General features: G+C 48.4%; 1 protein-coding gene across 1 annotated transcript in view; it reads right to left on the reverse strand.

Annotated features, from left to right (window-relative positions):
* PAK1 (p21 (RAC1) activated kinase 1) overlaps window positions 1-18,964 on the reverse strand; it is a 92,207-nt gene that overhangs the window by 72,855 nt on the left and 388 nt on the right. The gene's annotated exons all lie outside the window — the stretch shown is intronic.

Raw genomic sequence — 18,964 nt, forward strand, 5'->3', positions numbered from 1 at the left:
TCATGCCAGGCGTCTTGCTCCGCATGGCGTTTTGAGGCTGGATGTATAGAGGACACGTGTTAAAAAGGTACCATAGGATTCCACTAAATTCATGTCTTCTGTCCAAGGTTAGCTTTAGGTTATCATCATCATACACAATTATTTATATCTGGCCACATTACTCCACGGCGTCTGCAACTAGGAAGACAGTAATAATAACAATACGGAGGGCCTGATTCAGACCCGTTCGCAAATTGCTTGCAAAAAGGGGCCGGATATTTAAATTAAGCGCTCGAACTGCGTCTCGTAAGGACGCCCTCTATGTCTTAGCGAGCCCCAGCAATAAGCGCTCGCTAGTGTATAAAGACGCCCCCTTGCCACTCGCAACACACGTCATCTCCGGTATGTAAAGGAATAAATCGGTAACATCGAGAGCTATCGGAGCTGCTCGCAGCGCTTTAGGTAGACCTTACTCTCCCGCAAGCACTGCGAGCAGTTCAGGATAAAAACCAACCAAGTGACGTGTACAATGACGCTACTTTGCTAATTATGCGCACCCATTAAACGCCGTTCTGACGGTCAGACACGCCTGCGTTTGCAGCACCACTCCCCAGTTCACAAGCACCTTCCCCAGTTACCACCCACAAACGGCGCTATCGCTCATTCCACTGGGCAGTCTTTTCAGGGCGAGCAAGCAAAATCCGATCGCTCGTACTAGTTTGCACACACGCACTGTGACTTATACGCATGCGCAGATGGGCGACCATCGCTCAGAGCGAGCGCAACTTAGCGTCCGGGTCTGAATCAGGCCCTGAGTACTAAAGGGGTATGAGGGCGCTCCTCGCAGGTCGGCAATTTAGTATTACCTAGACTAGATTTGCAGGGCAATGGTAACACTGCATTCAATTATTTTCAGCACTTAAGCTGCGTACACACTAGACGATATATCGTACGATGCGGCCGATATCGGCCGGGTCGTACGATATCTTCACATCGTCTAGTGTGTACGCACTATATCATGTATGATGCGCTCTTGCTGATGCCAAGATCCCCCGTCGGGTCCCGTCGCACGACAGGTCGGCTGGGTACACATCGTTAAGTGTGTACCCAGCATTAGTGTCAGCTCTTTGGGACAAGGGGATCCAGTCAAAATAATGACAGTCGGGAAGACAGAGCTTAGAATGCCGGCACCGGAATCCAGGCACCTGTCAGGCAACCGGATGGTAAGTACTGGGGCTAGGGTTAGGTACTAGGGGGAGGTTTAGGCACCGAGGAGGGAGGGTTGGGGTTAGGATACTGACTGACAAGTGTTGGTATCCTAACCCTGTTGGGATGCTGGCGTTGGGATTCTGATCGGCGGGATCCCGAGCGTCAGCATCCCGTACCCAAACCGGGACAAGGTCTACCTTATGTTTCATACTTTGTTTAACTGGGAGGTTGCAGTAAAGTTCAGTCTGCTTTGTGTACCGTAGAATAGCGATTATTTTGGTCACTGGCTCATGGTAATACCCGCCGCATCATCAAAGTCTATTTCTTACAAAGAATCCTCTTGTCAGCCAGAGCAGGGTTACATTTTACTCATTCCTGACAAGTTTGGTTTTCTGTCTAACCTCTACATGTCACAAGACGTCCACCAGTAATTTCGACATCTGTTTTGGACGTTACCCAGGAGACGATAAAACACAAAGTTACAATTTGCTTTAGAATGACAGCAGGTCAGCAAAACTCTGCAATGTCTGCAGTAGGATCAATGTCCCTGCTCCATGTACTGCACATGTATGTAACCCGTAGGTTCACAGGGTGGCGAGGGCACAGACAACAGGAGAAAGGACTGGAGCCCTAGAACGCTCAGGGTAACCTACCAGATCAGTTGTTCACAGCGCCTAAAGCTTTTATCAGCATTTTTGTCATATGTGCGTGAAATCTATAGGGCACTATTACATTTAGGGGGCATTCAATTGCTTGTACGACCAGCCCTTTACTCGCGCGAGAATGCACAGGATTAGGCATGTTCAGCAGCTTTTTCTGTGCTAAGTGCCAGGGGCACTGCAGTTACGGGCACTGGCACACACGACCAGCCCCAAAGTCCTACTGAATACTTCCCACTATGCTCTACGTATAAACCCCTCACTACTTTCCTGCTCAGCAACATACAACTTATAATGCTTATTAAAGTCTAATATTGGTTTTGCCATTTAACCTTGCTAGGGGAAATTCAAATTTTTTCGCCGGTTTCTCTGCCTTAAGGGCGTCCGACGGACCGATTCAATTGTTGCTCCCTTCGGCTGCGATAGCCGCCAGCATTTCCGCTCGCACCCTCGGAAGGCAGCGAGCCGAAATGTGCAGTTAGTCCTAATTTTGGTCACCCAAACTACTGTGTGGGTTTAAATGCTTTACGCAGCTAAACCCTGTCTCTTTGGATGCGAAATGCAATTGAGCATCGCCCCCCTTCGATCTCCAGTCACTTTAGACGGGAGACATAGCGCAATAAAAAAAAAATTTAATCGCCCCCTATAATTGCCCCTCTCTATAGGATAAGCTGTAGACCTCACACAAGCAGTCATTGCGTTTCCTGCAGCATTCGGAAGAATTGGACGTGGTGGCATCTGTGTGGGCATCTTTTGCCGCGGACGCGTCAACAATTTTATGATAAATACTAGGGGGAGCCCTTGCCTTGTGCGCATCCTTGCGCCTGAATGTGCAAGGACCCAGATGCCACTTTGTGCGTATTTAAACTATACATCATTAGATGCTACCACTGGACGTGTGACAAATATAAAATTATATATATATATATATATATATATATATATATATATATATATAAACAATAACATAGTGTAGTACAATTAATCATTGAAAAATACCCTTGTGTTGAATAGATGTCTTCCAGCTGTGGTAAAATAGGATTTTGGTACTTACCGATAAATCCCTTTCTCCGATTCCACAGGGGACACTGGAGCCTCAGTACAATGGGGTATAGGAGTGTGTTAACCGGGAGCTGGCACCTTTAAATAAAAAACTACTGGTAGCTAGCTCCTCCCCCTCTATACCCCCCCCAGGTCAGTCTAAAAACAACTGTGCCCGAGGGGAGCTGGAAAGTAAGGAGAAGGAAACAGAAAAGCTACATTAATCACATATACATAAGAAAACAACATATACATGAAAAACAAGAACAGGTCAGTCAGACAACATTAAACGCAAACCAGCGTCTGAACCTGTAAAACAGGAACAATGCAGGTAGAACAGCGTAGGGAGGGTGTCCAGTGTCGCCTGTGGAATCGGAGAAAGGGATTTATCGGTAAGTACCAAAATCCTATTTTCTCCTTCATCCACCAGGGGACACTGGAGCCTCAGTACATTGGGGATGTCCCAGAGCTTACATCCCGGGTGGGAGAGCACTGAGAGCCCTGCAACACCGCACGGCCAAACTCCGAAGCGGAGGCCACAAAAGTATCAAAACGATAGAATCGTAGGAAGGTATGTGTGCCTGACCAAGTGGCTGCTCTACAAAGCTGGTTTAAGGAAACCCCGCGAGCAGCCGCCCATGAAGGACCTACCGAGCACGTAGAATGCGCCGTAATAGGACCAGGTGGTTGTCTGGAAGCCACCACGTATGCTTGCTTGATAGTGAATCCATCTAGAAATGGCCTGTTTGGAGGCCGGCCAACCTGAACGGGCCACATCAAACCGAATGAACAAAGCATCCGATTTACGGAGGGAGGCAGTCCTGTCAACGTAAATCCGGAGTGCTCTGACTACATCCAAGGATCTTGAATTGGAAGAGTCATCCTTAAACACCGGAACCACGATAGGTTGGTTTATATGAAAAGCTGTCACCACTTTTGGAAGAAAAGCCCTTTGAGTACGCAGCTCCGCCCTATCTTCATGGAAAATAAGATAAGGAGGGCGGCAGGATAAAGCACCGAGGTCCTCATTCAGAGGCGGTCGGAGGATGCAAGCGGTCGCTCAGAAACTGGGCGGCCACTTGCATCCTGACCGCCCGCCTCTGTTGCGGTCGTTAGAGCTGTGGGTTAACACCCACAGCTCTAACGACCGCTCGGGTGATGGTCGCGATGGTCATAGACCATCGCGATCATCGGGGCTTATGACAAGACCCTAGGGTAGGGGTCTCACTTGTCGTAAGCCCCGGAGAGCTTCTGGCTCTGTCAGAGCCGGAAGCTCTCCACTGACATTACTAGTGATGTCAGTGGGGCCTCCCCCAAACGGTAGGCGTTCCCATGGGAACGCCTCCGTTTGGGCTGCCACCCCCCCGGCCCGCCTTCCAAACGGGGCGAGCTGTCAATCAACATAGACAGCTCGCCCCCTTTGGATCGAGACCTGCTACGACCGGCGCTGTCGGTCGTAGCGGGTCTTACGCATGAGCACGACGGCGCCGTCGTGCGCATGCTCTGTGGGGGGCCATCGACCCGGTCCGAGCGCATCGGCGCTAACGACTGGGTCTGAATGACCCCCTGAGTTCTGACACACGCCTTGCCGAAGCGAGTGCCAAAAGCAGAACCACCTTCCAGGTTAAGTACTTTATCTCTACTCTCTGTAATGGCTCAAAGGTATCAGACTGGAGGAAGGCCAACACCAAATTCAAATCCCCTGGTGCCAAGGGAGGCACAAAAGGAGGTTGAATCCTCACAACTCCTTGGAGAAAAGTCTGTATATCCGGGAGCAAAGCCAATTTTCTCTGAAAGAAAATGGACAAAGCGGATACCTGTACCTTTAATGAACCAAGACGAAGGCCTGCTGAGAGACCAGCCTGAAGAAAAAGAAGGAGACGTGAGACCTTAAAGACTGACGGAGGAGAATTACGTGTCTCATACCAAGCCACATATGTCTTCCATATGCGGTAGTAATGTTGAGAAGTGACTTCTTTCCTAGCCCGAATCATTGTGGGAATCACACTAGACGAAATACCCTTTTTTCTGAGGACGGCCCTTTCATAAGCAAATGGGCCCCGAAGAAGGAGGTCATCCTTAAGAGGCAGTGGCCACGGCTCGTCTATTAACAGATTCTGTATCTGGGAGCATCTGGGCCAATGGTGCTATCAGAAGCACCTTGATCCCTTCTCGCTTGATTCTTTGAAGCAGGCGCGGAATGAGCGGAAACGGAGGGAATAGGTAGACGTAATGAAACTTCCACGGAGCCGTCAGTGCTTCCACTGCAGCTGCTCGTGGGTCCCTTGTTCTGGAGTAGTAAACTGGTAGTTGGTGGTTTAACCTTGACGCCATAAGGTCGGCTTGAGGATAGCCCCACCTCAGAGTTAGTTGCTGGAACACCTGAGGATTGAGTGACCATTCCCCTGGATGAACATCCTGCCGACTGAGGTAGTCGGCCTCAAAGTTTTCTACTCCTGGGATGAAGATCGCAGAAATCGCTACTGCAAATTCCTCTGCCCAAAGCAGAATCCTTGTTACCTCCCTCATGGCGGCTCTGCTTTTTGTGCCGCCCTGCCTGTTTATATACGCCACTGCAGTGGCTTTGTCCTACTAGACTCTGATTGCCTGCCCCTCCAGCAGCGGATGCGCCAGCTGGAGAGCATAAAATACCGCTCTCAATTCTAGGATATTTATGGGCAATCTGGCTTCCTGCTGCGTCCAGTGCCCCTGAAAATGCTTTCCCAGAGTCACTGCTCCCCAGCGTCTCAGGCTTGCGTCCGTGGTGAGGAGGGTCCAATCCCACACCGCAAACCTTTTCCCCGCCAGCAGGTGGGGAAGGTTCAGCCACCAAATGAGAGATGTTCGAGTCTGAGGCACCAGGAGAATTCTCTGATGGAGTAAGAGGTGGGATCCTGACCACTGGGAGAGGAGATCCAGTTGAAAAGGACAGGCGCGAAATCTTGCATACTGAATCGCCTCGAAAGCCGCTACCATCTTGCCAAGAAGGCGGATACAGAGATGTACAGACACTTGGCGATGTTTTAAGACCAGGCGCACCATATGCTGAATGGAGGCAGCCTTGTCTTGAGGCAGGAAAACTCTTTGCTGCACTGTGTCCAGTATCATTCCCAGCAATAGTAAACGCTGTGTAGGGATCAGGGAGGACTTTTTGAAAATTTAGTATCCAACTGTGTTGCAGGAGGATGCTCTGAGTTAAGCGAATGTCCCTTAACAGCCGAGCTTCCGAAGAGGCCTTTATCAATAGATCGTCTAAGTATGGAACAATGACGACCCCCTGACCATGCAGTAGGGCCATCATTGCCGTCATAACTTTTGTGAATACTCTTGGGGCCGACGAAAGTCCGAAAGGTAGGGCCTGGAATTAAAAATGCGACTCTAGGACCGCAAAACGAAGAAAGGCCTGATGGGGAGGCCAGATTGGGATGTGGAGATAAGCATCCTTTATGTCACCAGAAACTCGTTCCTGTCGAGACCCGCTATAACAGATTGGAGAGATTCCATCTTGAATTTGAAAACTCGAAGATGAGTGTTTAAATCCTTGAGATTGAGTATGGGTCTCATGGAGCCGTCCGGCTTGGGCACCACAAACATCCTGGAAAAAAACCCTTGACCTCTCTGGTGGGTCGGAACATTCACTATTACCTGAGACAATAACAGTTTTTGTATTGTCTCCTGAATTTCTCCTCGTTTTTCTGCAACCAGAGGTAAACCGGTTTTGAAAAAACGAGAAGGAGGTTGGACCCTGAAGTCCAATTTCAGGCCGTGAATAATGATGTCCCTGACCCAGGCGTCCTGGCAAGACTGGATCCAAATGTCCTTGGCAGCTGCCTTGTCCTGCTGAGTGTTGGAGGCGGCTGCTGCTGAAGGTCTACCTCGGCCTCTGGAACCTCTTGAGAAGGCTGGACCTCCTCTGGAACGTCCTCTAAATCTTCCAAAGGCACGAAAGGAGGGACCTGTCAAAGGTCTTCTAGTAGGAGGAGGAGCTGCAGATGGTAGGTAAGTGGATTTCCCACCTGTAGCTTGTGAGATCCACTTATCTAACACCGATCCGAAAAGTACCACCCCAGTAAAGGGAAGGGCCTCTACCGATCTCTTGGACTCTGCATCTGCCTGCCATTGACGCAGCCACAGAGCCCTTCTAGCAGATATAGCTAATGCTGAAGATCTGGCGGATAGATTACAAATGTCCTTAGACGCTTCTCCGAGGAAAGCGGCCGACTCTGCAATCTGTTCAGCTAACTGAATTAAGTCGTCAGTTTGCGTACCTGTCTTAATCCCCTCAGCCAGCTGCAACGCCCAGGCTTCAATGGCCTTATTTACCCAACAACTAACTAGTGCTGGACGCATCAAAACCCCTGCAACTGTATACAAGGATTCTAATGTGTGTTCCATCTTCCTATCCGAGGTTTCCTTTAGGGAAACCGCGCCAGGCACCGGAAGCACCGTTTTCTTAGAAAGACGGGCTACTGACGGGTCCACTGCTGGAGGAGTTTCACATAATCTCCTACTGACGGGTGGGAAAGGGTAATAAGACAGATATTTCTTAGAAATTTGAAATTTTGTGTCTGGGTGTTTCCATGCGGAAGAAAGAATCTCATCCAGCTCTTCTGATTCTGGAAAGGTAACAGACTGCTTAAATCTTTTACCGAAAATAGATGGTTTTTCAGTAACCTCTAAATCCTCTACATGCAACACCTGGCGTACTGCTGAAATTAAAGCATCCACACCCTGAGATGCAGGTTCGGGGTCCTCAGGAATCTAAGTTTCCTCTTCCTGAACCTCGCCCTCTTCAGTGTCCTGCAACTCCTCATCTGACTCATCCCAGTGCAAGGGGTTATGAATCAATCTCTTACTAAGGACCTGAGCAGGAGAAGAAGAAGCAGGTGGGGCCTGGGACATTGCTTTTGTAAGTCCCTCAACAGATCTGGCCAGAGAGCGAGCCCAATCTGGTTCAGCTGCTGTTTGTCTCAGCCTCTCCCTGTCCTTACGAGCTGCTTCCAGCTCTGATGACAGATTTGATATAACTGCAGTCAATTGATCAGGCCACCTAGGCTGGACTACAAGATCAGTATCTTGAGGTAAAGACACACATTTATCACACAGTAAGGAAGCATTACATTGTCCCTGTGTGAATTTTTCACCACAAGTCTTACATAAAAAAGACTTTTGTGCAGCTTTAGACCCCTTGGTAGACATGTTTATAGTACAGACACCACACCCACACAGAGAAAGGGACAGTAATGCAATGACAGATTTTACAATCACACTACACAGAGACCCTTCTGAAAGGGGCACAGAGGGAGATAAACTATAATGCTCGCAGCGCTAACAGAATAGTGCCGATAACAAGAATAAACATGCAAGTGCTGATACACAGAGTACTAGCCTGACTCCTGACACAGCTCTCTCTCTACCCTGTAGTGCGTGTAAAATGGCCACCAGCGTCCTTCTGGAAGCGCTGAGGCTGCTGGGAGGCAGGAGGAGAAGGAAAACTTAGGCTCCGCCCCCCCCCGGTATGGCACTCTCAGCGCTAGCGGAGCGCATAGTGGATGCCCGCCTAAAAACTCGTCCGGGCTCCTCTGCTAACCAGGGAACACTAACCTTATCCCTGCCTGTGCTGCCGGCGGCGGGCATATGCTACTGTGTCCCGCGATGTGCACTGCATGCAGCGCGTCTTTGGGTACCCAAGAGACTGAGGTCTCTGTAGCAGGAGACCTCAGCGCAAACCGCATGCAGCAGCGGTGAGGATCTTTCCGGCAGCTCCCTCGGCGCAGACAGGCAGGGGCAGTAGGCTGCCTGTCTGTCCTCTTGCTGATAGGGCTCTGAAAATTTGATCTCTAAGGAGGCTTACGTCCAGCTCCCAGGGCACTTTTTTTTAGACTGACCTGGGGGGGGGGGGGCATTTGTATAGAGGGGGAGGAGCTAGCTACCAGTAGTTTTTTATTTAAAGGTGCCAGCTCCCGGTTAACACACTCCTATACCCCATTGTTCTGAGGCTCCAGTGTCCCCTGGTGGATGAAGGAGAACTAAACATTTAGAAACAATATGCCCACTATTCACATCAGACTGGGATGGGTCTCAATGGCTACATTTATTGTATGTTATTACACTTTACCCAAGTGCTATTAAATGACTTGTGCAACACTACAAGGCGGGATGTCACTATTGTGGCTTTCTAATCTTCCCATGAAATCCTTGATGACGTGAAAACCTGGAGAAAAAAAAATTCTTAGTGAATGAGAGAAAGGATAATGATGAGCCGAGAGATATAGAGATACACCTACAATGAGATGTAGTTCATATTCCAGCGATCGGGATGCCTGCGCTCAGAACGCCGACACCAGTCAGAATCCCGGCGCCAGATATCCGACCGCCGGCATCCTGGCGTTAAGTATAGGGGTATGGGGGAGTGTTAGGCACTAAGGGGAGGGTTTGGCTTTGGGGGTTGGGGGGAGATGGGTTTAGGTTGCAGGAAGGGAGGGTTAGGTTTAGGGGTAGAGTTAGGATACTTACCTGCAGGTGTCTGTATCCTAATCCAGCCGGGATGCCAGCGTCGGGATTCTGAGCGCAGTGATCCTGTACCCAACCCCCTACAATAACCCTTTCATTCAGTAATTAGTGATGATCATCAACCTTCTGCTGGATGAAATATTATCTACAATGGAAGAAACATCCAACTATTCAACGTAATGGTTAATTGTACTACACTATGCTGTTTTCTTATTTTTAACGTATTTGTCACACATTTGGATTACGATATGAAAATGTCCCATCTAAAAAGGGAGAGGGAGAAGAATCTGCTGCATGCTCTTCTAGTAAGTAGCTACGAATACAGTATGTATGGGATTGTTTTATGATGTGTTTGGCTAGAGGCTAAGCACATTATTGTAAGCAGTCGTAAATCCCTGCTTGGCTGCATGTCCGCAGTTGCATAGTGAATGGGGATAAAGTAACCTGTAGACTATCGTCAGACCGTTCGCATGTTTGTAGCAGCATAGACTAGTTAGATGAATGAGCTGATCTTGTGGGAGACCGTAACCTGGCCACTTGTTATGTTACAGAGGGCAAGACTGCATGTGACAGGGGCAGTGACATGATGTGAGGAGGGGAATGGAGGCAGCAGGAAGCCACAGGCTGAGAGTTATATAGTGGAAGGAGCAGGGTCCCCAGCAGCACAGAGTATATCAGGAGATGAGTGATGTGTCAGTGAGGACAGGGCTGCATGTGACAGGGGCAGTGACATGATGTGAGGAGGGGTATGGAGGCAGCAGGAAGTCGGGATGCAGTCAGGAAGCAGACGGTTGAAATGCCGACCACCGGCTTCCCGCTTGTGCAATCCCGACAAGGGCATACCGAACGAAGGTAAGCCGGGCGCGGGTGGAGGGCTAGGCTAGGGGAAGGGGGGAGGTGAGGGTTAGGCACCCCCGGGGGGAGGTGAGGTTTTGGCTGCGGGGACGGGGTTTAGGCACTTACGAGGGGGCGTGGTCTTCCGGCGTCGGGATTTGGTCCGGCGGTCATTCATACCGATCCCCAGGAAGCCACAGACAGTTATATAGTGGAAGAAGCAGGGTCCCCAGCAGCACAGAGTATATCAGGAGATGAGTGATGTGTTAGTGAGGACAGGGCTGCATGCGACTGCGGCAGTGACGTGATGTGAGGAGGGGAATGGAGGCAGCAGGAAGCCACAGAAATATAGTGGCCGGAGAAAAAGCAGAAGCGCAAACACTGCTGTGTATAAAAAGTGCCAAAAAATATATAGTAATTAAAGATATAAATAAAATAGAAAATATACAGGATACAAAAAAATGAAATGCTTAGTGGAAGCATTGGGAAATGAGGAGTACAGTAATATATTACAAGGAAACAGCCAGCCAGTGTCTTACCCTAGGTTCTCTCCCCGTGTAGCGATAGTCCGCACGATTCCCTAACATACATATCATCACTGGACTTTGCCTCCATGTGGTAGGTGACAATATGAAATCAATGTTACTGATAATATAAAGCTGGCCTCCGTATCATGGACCAGGTTAATTGTGAGAAACGGCAGCTCTGTAGCCACAGCGATTCCAAAGTTCAACAATGGCATTCGCTATGCGAGCCTGTCACTCCGTCCGTGTGCCAGACCTATATCCATCTATATACACACACATACATTTAATTAGTTTCCCTTTCTTATCATGCTATTAACAGATAATTAATTTAGATGACTCCTATTCATTCAAGAGGCTTAGTAAATGCTGCCTCGTGTTTTGTTTGGAAAGGTCTTTGAGCGCTTGATGTACAACGCACATCCCTAAAACAGGATGCATTCGGCAGCCTGGCGGTTGGGATGCCGACGCTTACATTACCGGCGCCGGAATCCAGACATTGGTCGGTATCCTGGCTCCGGCATTCCGTCCACTGGAATGCCGAAGGTAAGTAGTGGGGTTGGGGGGAGGGTTAGGTAATAGGAGGGTTAGGGTTAAGCACTAAAGGGGGGGGGGGGGTTAGAGGGGAGTTTAGGTTCGGGCACTAGGGGGGAAGGTTAGGGAAGTTAGGCACCAAAGAGGGAGGGTTAGGGTAGGTGGAGAGTTAGCATACCGACAAACAAGTGTCGGGATTCAGGCCGTCGGCATTTCATAACCAACCCCCTTAAGAAGCGCACTCTTTTTCTTGGGGGGAAGGGGGGGGGGGGGAGATTAAATTGTTTTTAGGTGCCCTTAGATCCCATCTATAGTGATAGGAGCTATTCCATTATTCATGTGTTACTTATCGCGGATTTCTGCACGCAGCCTCCCGAGTATTACGGAGTCATAACTAGCTTTGCGTGGCTAACTACATGCATCTTGGGAGTGACAACCCAGATAGTGATGGGCGTCCAAAAACAATTCAGCAGGTCCCACCACTTTCAATGGGAGCTGCGGCCACAGTAAAACTGTTAATTCCCTCTCTGAACAAGAAATGTTCTTTGTCTGCTACCATTAATGAGTAAGAATTCAAATCAGAACACAACAATCTTAAAATTTCTTTAAGAAAAGTGAAAGTACAAACACAACAACAGAGTCAGGGATCTCCAACAAGGACACAGCAGACCAGACTGGCACACCTTATGTGAATCAGTGTCTGTTTCACATGATAAATGTTTCTCTAAGCATCACACATCAGGAGTAAGCAGTGACTGGTTTCGGACATTTCAGTGGTTGTAGGTAAAAGATAATGGAATGAGGTGTTCCACGTGTATAAAATGTGGAAAGAGACCGACCACGATCAAGGAAGTGACTTTGGTGACTGTTCCGTGCAAAAGGCATCGAAAATAAAAGGTTTACTTGACCGTGAGCAAAGTGCTGCATACACACGGGACGATTGTCCTGAACAATAACGATATCGTTCAACGATAAATCGTTCATTTTTATGCAGTGCACGATCGACCAACGATGCGCGTGAACGATAACGATATCTATGGTCGACCGTACATGCAGGCCAACTTGGACGGTTTTGTCAAGATTTGCCTGTAAAGACATGACTTCACTGTAATATCCATCATAGATATCTATCAGTGTGTACACCCGAAATCGTTTGCCCTGCACTACAGAAAGTTGGAGGGATATCTATCAGCGATATCTTTGGTTGTGCAGGTTGTACCGCGTGTGTGCAGCATAATGGTGCGTACACACGTAGCGATTTAAAAGAACGATTTGGTCTATATCAATATAGTTACCGTTATCATCAGGGCTTGACAAATTTTTCTAAAATCTAGGAGCCAGGATGAAAGTGTAGGAGCCAGACCACCGTCGCCCCCAAAAAAATTACAGGAGTGAGAAGCACAGCTCTGTGTGTTATGCAACCTTTATACACGCTATACTAGTCCACAGAATGGTCACAGTTGAATGGATACAGTAACATGGAGGCCCCCTCACTGCTCTGCACAGCTCCCCTGCTCCACCCCCCACCCTCCAGTAATAACGGACCACATTTCACATAAAATAATGGTGCCAGAAAGTACAACAAAAACCCCCTCCCCTCGTGGTCACACCACTATCCCTCTGAAGCCGCTCCGCAATCCCTGGCCACGCATAGACCCTACTACCGGAGAGCGCTATACAGCCGGAGATAGGAGACAGTAGACATTTGGGACGTACAGGAGGGTCAGCGTAGACTGGGACAGACAGCAGGGATTAGAGCAGGCCAGGATGGAGAGGAGTCGTCAGCGCAGGCCGGGACGGACAGAGGCACAGCAGTCACCACTCAGCACATGCACTCCTGTGCATCATATGAACACCGCAATACTATAGGCACGAATTTCTGCCGTAGCTGATGAGGATCTGCTTCCTCCCTCACTGCATAATCTGGTCGCCATGACGACCTGGCCCCCGGGATTTCTCGAGCCCTGGTTCAAATCACTCATTTAAATGGTCCCTACCAACTTACCATCGACCAGTGATGCGCGGCCATGTGTGGACGATAGCGATATCTTCCATGCATGCTGGACAACTTGCTCGATATTGAGCAAGTTACTATAGGGACCCGCGATCGATATAGCCGCCGGTAAGTAGGTGGTGTGCTGGATGATCGATCATCCAGCACACCAGGGAGGGTGCATAACGATCTGCCAGCGATATCGTATTGCTGGCTAATTGCTACATGTGTATGCACCATAAGTTACACACTGATTTGTGTTCTAATGGTGTTTTTGAAGAAACTTCTTCGGAGAAATTGAACGATCAATTTCAGTCTTGGATTAATTTGCAGAGAGCTGCTTTTGTGGGAGCTGTAAGAACTATGCATTGGTTGGCAAAAAAAACAACCAAATCAAATACTTAATTTTAAAGAAATGTACTTGAGCACTGCAAGGGTGTGGGTTGTACATAATTCCAGCACCTTGATATTGGAAATAATGCAACTTACACTTCTTATATATAAAATTAATTGGTCTGTTGTCTGTTTTTCATTCGGACACCCCTGCACAGATTGGGATGAAACCAAAGCGAGGTGGTGGAGTTAAATCATGGCCTGGTTTTAGGGGGGTTAGGGTCCCGAACCTCCCGTTGTTGTACTTTGACCCAGGGAGCCTGTTCTGAGCCTTCCACTGGATGGAATTGTACAAAAACTTCAGAGTGGTAACATTGGATCCCAGAAGACATACTGGGGGGGTTGAGGTCCTGGTCGGACCTCCTGTTGGGCAGAACTGTGACCCGGGGTCCCTTTCTAGACATTCCACTAGATGGATTTGGATGAAAACTTCACAGAGGGGTGGCAATTGGTCTGGGATGCCCGGTCGGACCTCACAGCAGAGTGCGGCGGGCAGAACTTTGACCCAGGGAGCCTGTTCTGGGCCACTGGATAGATTTGGACGACATCACATAATAAAACTTAATAACTTGAAGACAGTTGGAAATAATAATGCAAGAATTGCATGACATCCTGGCTTAACAAATAAGATGCGAAATACTTAAATATTTGCGTTGGGAAGATTATTTCCGTGTTCTGTGTGATGAGACGTCAGAAATCTCAGTTTTTAAGTAGTTTATTGTATACATTAAATTTGTTTGTCAACTTGAAAAAAAAAAAAAAAAAGAGATTACTGTTCGTTTTATATCAACATTTAGTATCGCTGATGGCAAAGCGGATACTATAACCATCAAAAACACATACCTAGGGGGTGTTTTGCACCTTTGTGTCCAGAGGTCCCCATTGTAAAATCACCTACCAACACTGCATCAGAAACAGCCAATTAAAAACAAAATTAAAACCTATTGTGCGCATCACGTCGTCGGACGCCCGGGCGGCCCACTTCACTCTGGAAGTGGCGGCGCTGGGCGGACGCAGGCAGCTCCTGGACACTTGAATACTCTTCCGGTAGGCTGGGATCGCCACCAGGGATTCTGGAGCCTCCAGGCCCTTCAGGTAGAGTAGGCATATCTAAGTAGCATGCATAGGGTGCAGTGCATGAAAAATTGTTTATTCTGAGGCACAGGTGTGTATAATAACAAAAATAGGCAACGAGGGCAGACATCAAAGTGGTTATTATATGCGATTCGCAGCATAGCACTGCCCAGGTAACGTGGCCAGTAAGGAGTGACCAGCAGGTGCGAGGTGGAAAATAACCGCATGTTTAAAATTTTGGCATTAAAGTGCCGTTTTCACGCAGCCCACAATTTGCAGATAGCAGTTATTTGGAAATGTTTTATGCCCAACTCATCTACAATATAACGGATGAGAGTCACGCGTCTGACATGACCACCGGAATGGAGTCCACAGAAGAGGCTAATGAACGCTCTCTTAGGGAGTGATCGGCCTTTTCCCGGCTACCTAATGTTTAGGGATTTAAGTGGCCTTGAAAGCACAGAATGAATCATTGCTTAGCTAATAAATAGGTCATTTTTACTCATCCGCTCCAGCGGTTCCTCTCTTAAAGCATTAATTATTGATAGTCACTTTTTGGATTAGTACAGCTGACCATTGTATAGGAAGAGAGAAAGAAAAAAATATATATTTGACCAGTAATTAGTATTAAATAAAAAAATATAAAACAGAACTGCGCTACAACAAACCGACGGCGCTCTCTACCATAAGGAAGAAGCGAGTTACCGTCATGCCAGGTTTGTGCGCTTGTGATCCATCTTTCTCCCGGCAGAACCCATAGCACAAAGGAAGAGTTCTACGCCCTGTCACCTCTGCGGACTGATGCACGCCCTTTACCTACAGTAGTAAGCGATTTCACTGGACTTTAACATTTTAGCCATCCTGAGATCACCTGGCGAATAACTTTGTTTCGTTTACAGCAGACTATTCACAAACAAACAACGCAGATGACAGCAAATATCCGGAAACATTCGGACAAAGACTTAGGAGCAGCTTCTTAACACGATGCATGGTGCAGGCAACGAGCTGCTTGGAGAGAGAGAGAGCTGACACCTTACTGTGCAAATTTCACAGGTCCCTCAGAAACGATCCGTCACCAAGTTGGAATCATATACTGGATCTAGGAGGAGGAGCGGAGCATGTGTGAAAGACTAATACCCCAACCGGAAACTGGAGAACATGAGTAGCTTCCAATACCAGTGGTCCCTGCTAATAGGGGGATAATACCGTTTATTTAGAAAGGCACCACAGAATTTCACAGCGACTTACCGAAGCATCGGCAGTAATGCCGGTTAAACTCAGCCGACAGCTGCCTCCGCCGTGAAGTCACCTCTTCTATATGACACCAGCGAGTTTTGTGTGAATGTATGGGATGCTCCATTCTACGCATAGGTGTGAATGAAGTGAAATGCATTGGATGAGGGAAGAGGGGTTTGTAAAAAATTAGGACTCCGAGAAGAAAAGAACAGATACTGGATTATCAGATCCCTATAGACCAGGCTTGTCCAACCCGCGGCCCGCTGGCCGCATGCGGCCCAGGTCGGCTCGTAATGCGGCCGCATACCTCTCAAGTGTCCCGGATTCAGCGGGACATTCACGATATGTCCCGCTGTTCCGGGATTGCTCACTGTAGTCCCGGCGCCCCCAGACCACGCCCCCACGCTCTCCTTCACTCACTGTGCCGCCAGCGTAATTGCGCATGCTGGGCGGTCACAGTGGAATAGCAGTACTATGTGGTGGCCGCGGCCCCGTCGGGTGATTTCTGCGCTCTGCTTACAAGCGATACTGCCTGGTAAGCAGAGCTTGGTACAGTAGCTGTGTGGGGGTGTTTGACTGGGGGTACTCAGCTTGATGCAGGGGATTTGTGGGGTGTTGGGGTAGCTTGGTACAGGAGCCGGGGGGGTGGGTGACTCAGCTTGATGCAGGGGGTGGGGGATGGGTGAGAGAGCTTGGTACAGGAGCCGGGGGGGGGTGGGGGACTCAGCTTGATGCAGGGGGTGGGGGATGGGTGAGAGAGCTTGGTACAGGAGCCGGGGCACTGGCATGGCATATATACTGGAGGGGGCACTGGCATGGCATTATATAACTGGAGGGGGGACTGGCATGGCATATATACTGGAGGGGGCACTGGCATGGCATATATACTGGAGGGGGCACTGGCATGGCATATATACTGGAGGGGGCACTGGCATGGCATATATACTGGAGGGGGCACTGGCATGGCATATATACTGGAGGGGGCACTGGCATGGCATATATACTGGAGGGGGCACTGGCATGGCATCCGAACTCGCAAGTAAGTTTAATATGTTAACTATGTTTTCTATGTTTTTTTTGGATGATCAGGTATCATTACTGTTATTTTATTTTATGTGCGGCCCAAACCAAATTTTCATCTTCTAATGTGGCCCAGGGAAGGTGAAAGGTTGGACACCCCAGCTATAGACCATGTCAGCACTTCCATTACAGGTCCCGGAATAACTCTCATCATTCTGAGAACTCAAAAAATTAGGAGATTCTCCCCAAACTGATTTCTGTTCACATGCAACACCTCAGTCAACCCACAGAGAGCACATTGCTGGGAAAGGCCTATGCTCCTCCCTAACTATAGTTCCCCACTGATCAGACACCTGCATACCTGTGATAGGTACGGACGTCATTCTGAAGGAAGTAGATAAAAAAACAAAAGAGCTGCCAGCAAACATGGGACTCTGTGCCAACGTTACAGCAGAGGCACAGCCAGGACAGGAAGTGGCACGGTAACCCCCCAACATTCTGAAAATATCACCTATTCCAATACAACCCTAGCAGCATAGGAATAGGTGATATTTTCCCGCAACTTAGAGTGTATATAACATAGCAAAACAATTCATCGTTCCCCAGGCCGATATAACAAGGGACAAGAATGTTAACAATTAGCAGTAATGTAAAAACGTGTCAGCTTAGGATGGTGTAAAGTAAGCCTTTCGTCATGGGGGTTACAGTCTATCCTCCTATACCCATCATTCAGGTGCAAACAGGAATAGTCAGAAGTAAAGATTTACAATGGGAAAAAATGTAAATAAGGCGTTTAAATATTATATATTAAATACATATAAAGCCATTTCCTATCATATGGATGTAGCTATCAAGTCCTTTTATTTTCTTCTCCACAGGACATGTGCACAGTGAGTCTGCCAGTCCTCTCTCCCCCCCCCCCCCCGGCCTTTGCACAGACAGCTCATGTCTATGTCAGCATTGTACTTGTATAGAGGGATAATGTACACTCACCATACAATGTCCTGCAAGCCTGACACACCTGCTCACTGTCTACTGATAGAGATGTATAGTTATGGGAACCACAATGGTGCAATATACACATCAAAGTCCATTCACACAAACATATGACATGCACAATACTCAGGTCTCACACTGTGGTGACAACAATACCGGGCACAACACATCCCACTCCCTGCATTATATGTCAGTCAGCATGTGGCGGTCCAGTCAGTGTGTACGTGTATGAGGCGGTCCAGGCAGTGTGTACGTGTATGAGGCGGTCCAGGCAGTGTGTACGTGTATGAGGCGGTCCAGGCAGTGTGTACATGTATGTGGCGATACAGGCAGTGTGTACATGTATGTGGCGATACAGGCAGTGTGTACATGTATGTGGCGATACAGGCAGTGTGTACATGTATGTGGCGATACAGGCAGTGTGTACATGTATGTGGCGATACAGGCAGTGTGTACATGTATGTGGCGATACAGGCAGTGTGTACATGTATGTGGCGATACAGGCAGTGTGTACATGTATGAGGCGGTACAGGCAGTGTGTACATGTATGAGGCGGTACAGGCAGTGTGTACATGTATGAGGCGGTACAGTCAGTGTGTACATGTATGAGGCGGTACAGTCAGTGTGTACATGTATGGTATAAGGCGCTACAGGCAGTGTGTACATGTATGTGGCAGTACAGGCAGTGTGTACATGTATGTGGCGGTACAGGCAGTGTGTACATGTATGTGGCGGTACAGGCAGTGTGTACATGTATGTGGCGGTACAGGCAGTGTGTACATGTATGGTATAAGGCGGTACAGGCAGTGTGTACATGTATGAGGCATTACAGTCAGTGTGTACATGTATGTGGCGGTACAGGCAGTGTGTACATGTATGTGGCGGTACAGGTAGTGTGTACATTTATGTGGCGGTACAGGCAGTGTGTACATGTGGCGGTACAGGCAGTGTGTACATGT

This window comes from Taudactylus pleione, unplaced genomic scaffold (genome assembly GCF_031769625.1).
Source record: "Taudactylus pleione unplaced genomic scaffold, aTauple2 ptg000140l, whole genome shotgun sequence".
NCBI lineage: Eukaryota > Metazoa > Chordata > Amphibia > Anura > Myobatrachidae > Taudactylus > Taudactylus pleione.